Source organism: Neofelis nebulosa, chromosome 9, assembly GCF_028018385.1.
Source record: "Neofelis nebulosa isolate mNeoNeb1 chromosome 9, mNeoNeb1.pri, whole genome shotgun sequence".
Taxonomy (NCBI): Eukaryota; Metazoa; Chordata; class Mammalia; order Carnivora; family Felidae; genus Neofelis; species Neofelis nebulosa.
The window spans coordinates 128,680,492-128,689,659 of record NC_080790.1 but is presented as its reverse complement, the minus strand read 5'-3'; the positions used below and the strand labels follow the sequence as shown (position 1 = coordinate 128,689,659).

General features: G+C 54.1%; 1 long non-coding RNA gene across 1 annotated transcript; it reads left to right on the top strand.

Moving 5' to 3' along the window:
* Positions 1–2,925: 2,925 nt before the first annotated feature.
* On the top strand, positions 2,926–5,147 carry LOC131486269 (uncharacterized). Its single transcript, XR_009249276.1, has 2 exons — positions 2,926–3,089; positions 4,919–5,147. It is a non-coding gene; the product is annotated as an uncharacterized LOC131486269 (long non-coding RNA).
* The last annotated feature ends 4,021 nt before the right edge of the window (positions 5,148–9,168 follow it).

Sequence of the window (9,168 nt, the reverse complement as noted above, 5' to 3'; positions counted from 1 at the left end):
AGGACTGCAAAGACACCTTTGTTTCTGTACGTCCATTACCCTCATTAAATGCTTTTCTAGGCTGCAGAGAGCATGATGACTGGGTTCTTTTGATATGAAGCTCATATCTTTTCGGTTTTGATAAATACGGGTTTGGAAATTTGTAAGGCGACCACCGTGAATCCGTGATGCTGGCAGCCCATTTAAAAATTTTTTCGGGAGATTGGTCTGATTTTGCAATGATGGCACGTTCTGGAACGGGACCCAGCAGAGGCAGTGGTAGGGAATTTGTTTCTGGGAGATAGCCGAGGAGCCCGCATGGATGTGACGTCCCCACGAGACAAAATGCGCTGTGGCCAATGGTGCTGACCTGGGCAAGGGCTGAGTGCCCGTCCCAAGGGGGCCGCTTATTTGCTGACATCTGACAACTCTGTTAGCTGCAAACGTGTTGTGCGACAAGGAGGAAAACTGTCTTCAGCCCTCAGAGAGTGGGACAAGAGTCCTCCTGGCCTCCCTGCACTCCTGCTGCTACGTGACCTCCTGGGGTTTATCTGCGGGGGGTCTTTCGCTGTCCGATGCCATGCTTGTGTGAGCTTAAGCGAGGTTCTGTGGGAAGTACAGCGGGGAACAGGGAGAAGACGGGACATGACCTGCCCCTGACCGCATCCTCCGAAAGGGCTGCCTTTGCCCCCATCTCATGCTGAGCCGGGTGACGGCCGCACCCCAAAGCCATCCCCACGTTCACGTGGGAGTGGCAGCTGAGTGTGAGTTTCGAAAACGCTAACGAAGGGGCTGAGTACTGTCCATCTACTGATGAACGCAGAAGCAGATGTCCATTCAATGAACATTCCTCCATGAAAAGGAACAAAGTACCACCACCCGGATGAGCCCTAAAAACACTAAAAGAAAGGCGTTCCCAAAGGCCACATATTGAAGGATTCCCCTCGTTGTGATGTATCCAGAGTAGGCACATTCACAGACAGACGCCTGTTAGTGGTTGCCAGGGGCTGGGGGCAGGGAAGAGTGGACATAACAACCAACAGGTCTGGGGGTTCTTTTTTTGGGGTGACTCAAATATTCTGGAATCAGGTAGTGTCATAGTTGTACAACGTGAATATACTAAAAGCCAGTGAACAGCATCCTTTAGAATGATAAATTTTATGGCATATGAATGCTATCTCTATAAAAAAATACTTGAAAAGAAAAATTGAATGGTGCACGGTCAAGGCAGATATATTAAATAACCTGAGTTAAAACAGAAGGGAAAAGTCTCAATTTCAGGCGCTCATTGAAACATGATGACTTTCGGAACGTGGGCCCGTGGCGGAACCAGAGTGACAGGTGTTCCAGGTGGCCCCCATGCCCGTCCGTCCCCGTACTCGTTTGTTTATGTCACCGCTGGTCCCTGAGGGCACTGAGTTTCACGGGGCCGTCACGTGGCACAGCACTGACTGTGTTCCATGGAAGCCGTGCACCAGAGGAGCTGGCTAAGTTACCCCCACTTGGGCCTCCCCCAGAATCTCGCAGGCAGGGTCTCCAGGGACGGCAGTGAGACTCGCAGGGAGGCCAGCCCGAATCTGTGTCCAGCTGGGTGGGGCTGGGGCATGCTATCCTTTCTTCGTCCCCTCGCTCAATCTCTCGCTCATTCTCCTTTCCCCTCCCCCCTGCATCCTGGGGTTGATCTCCTCCGCGGACTAGCACACAAACATTTTCTTCTTCTCTGTCTTCTGGAGAACTCCAGCTAAGACGTCTGTTATCGCAATTGTTATTCATCAGGACACTGTCTCCACACCGAACTGGGATGATCAAAAGAATCCTAGCCCAGAGTTTCATGAGCTGTGGCTTCTTGGAAACAGCACTGAAAAAGGGCCTTAGTTTCTCCACTTAGAGGCTGCCTGTTTTTGTTTTTGTTTTTGTTTTTAATGTTTATTTATTTTGAGAGAGAGGGAGAGAGAGAATCCCAAGCAGGCTCCTTGCTCTCAGCACCAAGCCTGACCTGGGGCTCAACCAGGAGATGATTAAGAGTCTGACACTTAAAAAACTGAGCTACCCAGGTGCCCAGAGGCTGCCTGTGTTTAAGAATGAATAGAAGTAACATCGCCATGTGGTTCTGAATCCAATATGCAGCCTGGGCCCTGGGCGCTGGCCCTTTGCACCTTCCCCATGGCTCTCCCCCATGGATCCCCTGCTGGGATCTCACATTTCCATCCGCTCTGAGATAATGCAGGGGGTGATGTTAATCTTCCCATCTGGCGGGTGGGAAGACTGAGCCACAGAGAAAGGACAGGCCTTGGGCCGACCCCAAGCAGCGCAGGAGTGGGGGTGAGTGGGGGCCGAGCGGCAGGTACTGACCCAGGAAGGCTGACCCTTTCCTCCAGGCCAGGCAGACGGTCAGCCACGGGGACGTATCGGCCACCAGGACGTCTGCGATCATCGCCTGCCCCCGTGCCTGGTTGGCCACTGGCCTAATCCTTGCCCCATCTGCGGGGAGGACCCCTGGCGGGAGGAGGAAGACCCCGGACCCAGATTCAGCGGGTCTGTGGAGCAGTCAGAGCCCCGCCAGGCACTCAGGGCGCCTCGTGTTAATCCCCAGGGAGTCATGTCTCCACATCCCGCACGTCAGCCAGAGGACAAATCAATACCGTCGCCTCGAGACCCAAGCGCCCATATTTTTCGAGCAGGCCTAGGGCTCGGCTGACGTCGGGGCCTCTCCTGCGCCTCCCCGGCGCACAGACAATTATCTCCGAACGATCCGGTCGAGACTCGAGAAGCTGGAGAGAGGCAGCGAGCATTTTTGTCTCTGATCGCTCTTCCCTGGCAGGGCCCGCTGCAGAAGGACAGCCCCTCCCCCCGTCTGGAGCGTTGACGTGAAAAAGAATCGCACAGGTTGTGACATCTGTCCAGACGCCCCCCACTCGTTAAATCACTTCTGACGTGGACAGGACACCGGGCTGCGCTCGCGTCCGCTCAGCCGGCCGCCCCGGTGCCCCGCGTGCGTCGCTCTTCTGTCCGGTGTCCGACGCTGCCCTTGGTGTTTCCCTTCCGCACAAGCAGCAGGTAACAGTCAACGCGGAGACCGCGGGCCCGAGCTGGCCGATCGCCCGCCAAACGTGCGTGACCCGCGAGCGGGGGACGTGGGGACCCAGAGAGTGGGCGTCCCAGCTCTCTTCTCGGACGCTCACGATCGAGCTGGGGAGCTAAGATGTGGGAAACAACACCTTAGCTCGTTCAGCGGACACGTGCTGAGCCCCACCCCCACCCCCAGCACGTGCTGGGCGCTGCCCTGGGCAGTGGGCCAGGCGGCCACCGTCCTCTGCTTGGGGCAGCAGTGCCGCCTCGGGGGAGGTCTGTGAGTCTGGAAGGCAGGAAGGAGGAGACCCCCACCCAGGAGAGGCTTCTGGGGAGCGGGACCGCTGCGCCGGGGCCGGTGGGACAGCGAGGACCCTGCCTGCCGGCCAGAGCGAGGGAAGGCGGTTCCAGCAAAGGCCCGCAGGCACCAGGGTGCAGCCAGCTCGGGAAGGAGAGCGGCACGTGGCGGCGAAGCGACGTCCGAGGACGCTGAGGGCAGAGGGCAGGCGGTGGAGGGGAGGGCGCGGGGGCGGACGGCGCAGGGCAGCCTGGAGGCCTCGTGATGCTCCGCAGGGGCGGGACGTGGTCGCCGCGTCGGTGGTGTGGAGTGGGCAGAGCGTGTGCCCAGGGCGATCCGTGAGAGGGGCGAGGCGGTCACGCGGTGAGAGAGGCGGTCCCCCGAGCTGGGAGGGTGATGGCAGCGGTGGGGGTGGGGCAGGGTCCAGAGATACCCAGGAGCCGACGCAGCGGGAATTAGGTTTGGGATGCGAGGGAGGGGAGGGGACAGGAGAGATGCCCAGGACCCGGCAAGGACCCGGTGGATGGCGTCACCGGCCGGTGAGGGGGGACATCCAGAGAGGCCACGTCTGGGGGTGACCGTGGGACGTTCACGTTGACACACAGGTCTAAAGCCGGAGGAGAGTCTGGGCTGCGTGTGGTGAAGGGGTCACCTGCCTGTACGTGGTCCCTGAAGTCATGGGGAGGCTGAGACCCCCGGAGGGAGAGCACAGTGTGACAGTGGGGGAGGGAGGCGGCTGGACCCGCGGTGTCCATGGTGGCGGCTACAAGCTCCACGGATGCGTGTGTGTCTAGATGTGTGTGTGTCTAAGGGTGTGTGTCTACGTGTGTGCGTCTAGGTGCGTGTGCACGTCCGCTGACGGGAAGGAGCCTGTAGCACGTGTGTCGTGGGGGCAGGAAAGGAGGCCTGAGCTGTGGGAGCAAAGCCGGGCCGGGGAGCCTGCCCTGGAGGAAGTGACCGGAGCTCGGGTCGGCTGAGCTGATTCTGGTGCGGTCCCAGGACAGAGCACCGAGCACCCCAGTTAAGCCCCCAGTGCCCAGCAGGACACCCATTTTACAGAGGAGGGGACTGAGACCGCAGAGGGCGGTGAGGTCCCCACGGTCACCGAGTGGGAGGCCGAGCCTGCAGCCCTCACCCCTGCTCTGCAGAGCACTGCAGGGAGCTGGGGAGGCAGGCGGGGATCTGAGGGGGAGCCTGGAGGTGCTCTGGGGGCGGTGGGCAGGGAGGTGGGGAGGGGAAAGCAGTGGTGCAGGGGTGTAGAGGCGGCGCCTCGCTCAGCAGGCGCTCGCCGTGGGCTGTCCCATCGCCTACTTGTCACGCGTTAATGTTTGCGGTCAGCTTATACCTCCCGTCGCCAGGCCTGGACAAAGTAAATGAAGGGGCTGGCCCCTGGCTGGTGTATCTGTGCCCACCGCCCGTAGCTATCGTGGCCTCAGAGACTCCGGCCCTGGGATTTCTGCTCAGATCAATTCAGGGCAGAGACGTGTCTAAGAGCCTGTGTGTGTATGTGCAGGGCCTCCAAATACTAATAAGGAAAGATTACGCTCCTTTCTCCTCTCTTTGAGATTACAGATCACGTCCAGAGACGGGGCCTCTTCCAGCAGCTGCGTCTGGCCAGGCACAAACTGAAAGCCGAGCCCAGGTCTGCGTTCGGGTCACCCTTGGCTTTGACAGAAAACGCGTGTCATATTTCGCTCATGGCCTCACGCCTGAAAGCGATGTCAGCTTCTGAGAAAATACAGCCCCTGTGCAAGGGAACGTTACGATCCCTCGCGAAATAAAGCCTTTTCCTTCTGTTGAACTCTCCCAGCCCGCATGGAGCTCTCTCTTGTCGGGCTTTCTAGAATCATCCATCAGGTTGTGGGCCAGAACTGGCTAAGGACTTCTTTGCTGCTGTTGTTGTTTTTAAGGTTTATTGATTTTTGAGAGAGAGAGAGAGAGAAGGCATGAGCGGGGAGGTGCCAAGAGAGAGGGACAGAAGATCCTAGGCAGGGTCCATGCCAACAGCAACAACCCCGATGCTGGGCTTGGACTCAGGAGCCTGGAGATCACGCCCTGAGCCGAAGTCGGATACTCAACCGACCGGGCCACCAGGTGCCTCTGAGGACTTCTTAATCTCGGGTTCAAAAGGCAGTAGATGGTGTGAAAACTACCAAAAATGAGACTCCGAATTCACAGCATCTTTGCTCTAGCTGGGAAGCAGGAATACTTGAGTAAAGCACACAGTGTATAATGGAAGCACTTTTCCGGAGCGAGAGCTCAGGGCTTCTGAATTTTTAAGGTGTTCCTCTGACACAGTGACAACACACACGTCCTTCCTGTAGGTTTGAAAGTCTCGTCTTTGTCTGAATCCTGTAGGTTCCCCGAAGGGAGCGATTTCTCCTTGTGCTTCTTTCATTGGCCCCTAAACCATTCCCAGGACGTTTGCTAAATATTTCTTGACGTGTCAAGATTCTGACAGGTGGTCAGGAAGCCGCCCTTTCTCTGTTACCAGGAAAAGCTGTAAAGGGGAATCGTTCTCAGGGCGTGCTGGAGATTCGTCTGGCCAGCAGGCTTCGTTGGTGTTAGTCTCGTAAAGAATATGCTGACTGTGGCTTTTCTGTGGTCCCGGGCCCCATATCTTTGCCTCCAGAGAGCTGGAAATCGGGCCGTTCCTGGATCAGTGACTCAGCACTAAACAAAGTTCTCAGTCTCAGGTTTAAAATTAACTGTAAAATGCAAAAGAGATAATTCATCGGAGGGAGAAGGTAAGCAGTAGGCACATTTTGCGACATCAAAAAACCATCCTGGCACGGAGATCTGGAAGTCTGCAAACTGGGGTCTGAAGCTGCCAATTTGGGGGTAGAAAATGTTATGTAGCTTAAAACCCTTTAGGAATATTTTATCAAAAGATCCATTCCCTGTGATGTTATTTTGGGTATCTCTTTATAACCAGCTGACACGCTTCCCCTTAGCATTTCACTGACTTGAAAACCGCAGAACTCTAATTACAGTCTCTAACTAAAAAGGAAGCAGGTCTGTGAGCGGTACCTAATTGATACATTCATTTCTCTCCCCATTTCTGTCTTGTCTCAGATGATCAGGGTGAACGTGTTCATGAGTTATTTATTTTAAGGAGCAAAGAGCAGGAAGGTGGGGGTGGCATGAGCCAGGGAACATTCTCTTTCTTTCTCGTCGTCTTCTCCTTCGGTCATCCACGGTAGGGGCGGGTCACTGGACACTGTGTGGCTCAAGGGCAGTGGTTTGTGAACTTGGCATAAGGCTTGAGAAAACCTTGGTTTCCTCCTAGTGGTGGCCAGAGAAATCCCTCCTCATCCTGTGTCCACCACCTGGCTCTTCTGTCTCTCTGTGGTGCAAAGTATCTCTTTGGAGCTGGTCTCCGGGAAGGGCAGACAAGGAAAGGCCCATTTTCTAAGTCGGAAGGTATATGAGTTCTTACCACAATAGTGATGTGGACCAACTCCAAATTCAGTGACTTAGGGGCGCCTGGGAGGCTCAGTCAGTTGAGCGTCCAACTCCTGATTCCGGCTCAGGTCATCATCTCATGGTTTGTGAGTTTGAGCCCCACAACAGGCTCTCTACTGACAACGCGGTGCCTGCTTGGAATTCTCTCTCTCCTCTCTCTGCCCCTCCACTGCTCTCTCTCTCTCTCTCTCTCTCTCTGTCTCTCAAAATAAGTAAGTTTAAAAAAAATTCAGTGACTTAGAGCAGCCATGTTTATATTCACCCTCAAGCGTCTGTGCTATTGACTGTGGTTTGGCTGATCTTGGCTGGCCTTGTCGGGTCATTTGTGGTTCAGGCTGCAGACCAGCTGGGGCTTGGGAACAGGCTGTGGGGGTTTTTCAGTTCCACCTCGTGCATCATGTTGTTTTTTTAGGGCTCTGCTGGATTCTGGCCTTACTGGCTGGTTAAGTTTCTGAAATTAAGATTTGAAGTGATTACTCGAGGATAACTCTGAACAGAGTTAAAACTGTAATCGAATTTCCTAAGGGGTCGAATTAAAATGTGAAACTTGGGGCACCTGGGTGGCTCAGTCGGTTAAGCAGCCGACTCCGGCTCAGGTCACGATCTCGCGGTCCGTGAGTTCGAGCCCTGCGTCGGGCTCTGTGCTGACTGCTCAGAGCCTGGAGCCTGTTTCAGAGTCTGTGTCTCCCTCTCTCTCTGCCCCTCCCCCGTTCATGCTCTGTCTCTCTCTGTCCCAAAAATAAATAAACGTTAAAAAAATTTTTTTAAATGTGAAACTCGTATTTTGTATCCTATAGTAAGAATGTATACACCTAATATCCTTTATCTCAATCAATATTTCCAAAAGGGTGTTACATATCCACTGTGATAGGAAGTACAGCTTCCGTTATTTGGATAGTTTTGTTTTTTTTTTTAAACCGTGTGTTCTCCTTATAGTTACCTTCAGTTTATAACGGCAAAGGCTAGTGGTTTTACTTTTTTAGAATTGTGGTATCGTTTTCTGTTCAGACACAATTATTTGTGTAAAAAAGGGAGCAAAACTAAAGAAACAGTTGAGCAAATCGTAGTACAAGCGTGATCTAGATAAGGCAACCATTTTGAGGAGACTTTGGAAACACCTCTGTAACCATACAAACACAGCACGGGTTTCGATGACCAGGGTCCCCTCAGCAGGAGCCTGGTTGCTGTTTTCTTTGCAGAAGTAGCCCCACAATTCAAGCGGTTCCTTCTGTCTTTTTGGTCTTGTTCCGTCATCCTCTTGACAGGGCTCCGTGGCGACCGTACGAGCCCCGCAGGGCATGGCTTGTTCTGGGTTCAAGGCGAGCTGGCACCACCCACAGCTGGTTACATGGGCGCCCTGGCTCTCGGTTTTCTCCTGTTTGTGCCCCGAGGGGAAGGTAATCATGTCTTCCTCAGACAGTATTGAAAGGATCGAATGGGTTAATACCTGATACACACCTGGAAGGGTTTCTGGACACAGAGTAAACACTCAACATGATGTGGTTTTATAAACTTCAAGTTTCCTGACGTGTAGACCAGGTAGTGTCCTCTCATCCCACAGGGCCGTTGGTAGTTGTGTGAAAACCCAACCAGCATGGGGGCGCCCTGTCTTGTGCCTCTTCTGTCCACCTGGTGAGCGTTTGGGGTCTTTGTGTCCTGGGTACTTTGGTACTATTGCTAACTTACAACAAACCAAGTTTTTAAAAACGTTCATTTATTTGTTTTTGAGAGAGAGAGAGAGAGAGTGCACGTGCATGAGCCAGAGGAGGGGCAGAAAGAGAGAGAAAGTGAGAGAATATCCCAAGCAAGCTCCATGCTGTCGGTGCAGAGCCCCACGCGGAGTCAATCCCGCGAACCAGGAGATCAGGACCCGAGCCGAAATCAAGAGACGCTTAACCGACTGAGCCACCCAGGTGCCCCAACGACAAATCAATTTTTAAAATCACTTTTATGAGTAAGATAAAATAAGCCAGCCTGAAGGAGAAAAAAAAAAAAAAATCAGAGCCTGCGCGTAGTTCTGAGTAAATGGCGAATACTTTGAACTCCACCAGCTCTGCGTCTGACCTGCTCTGAGATTTCCGTGCTCAAGGTGGATGGGGGCACAGGGAAGCAAGGGCAGGGAAAGCCAGCTCCGCCTCCCACGGGATTTGCCTGTAAGGGGACCGCTCGCACAAGGTGTCGCTTGCGCCAGACCGGACCCTGCCACATGTGATGAAGGGCTTATGAAGCCAAGTCACCTCCCTTTGATTCATGCTGAGGCATCAGAAAATTGAGGAAGAATGACCGCATAATTAAAAAGCTCTTCCAAATAACGCAACGTTCGGGGAACGCGGGAAGCCACTCACAGGAGAGATTTA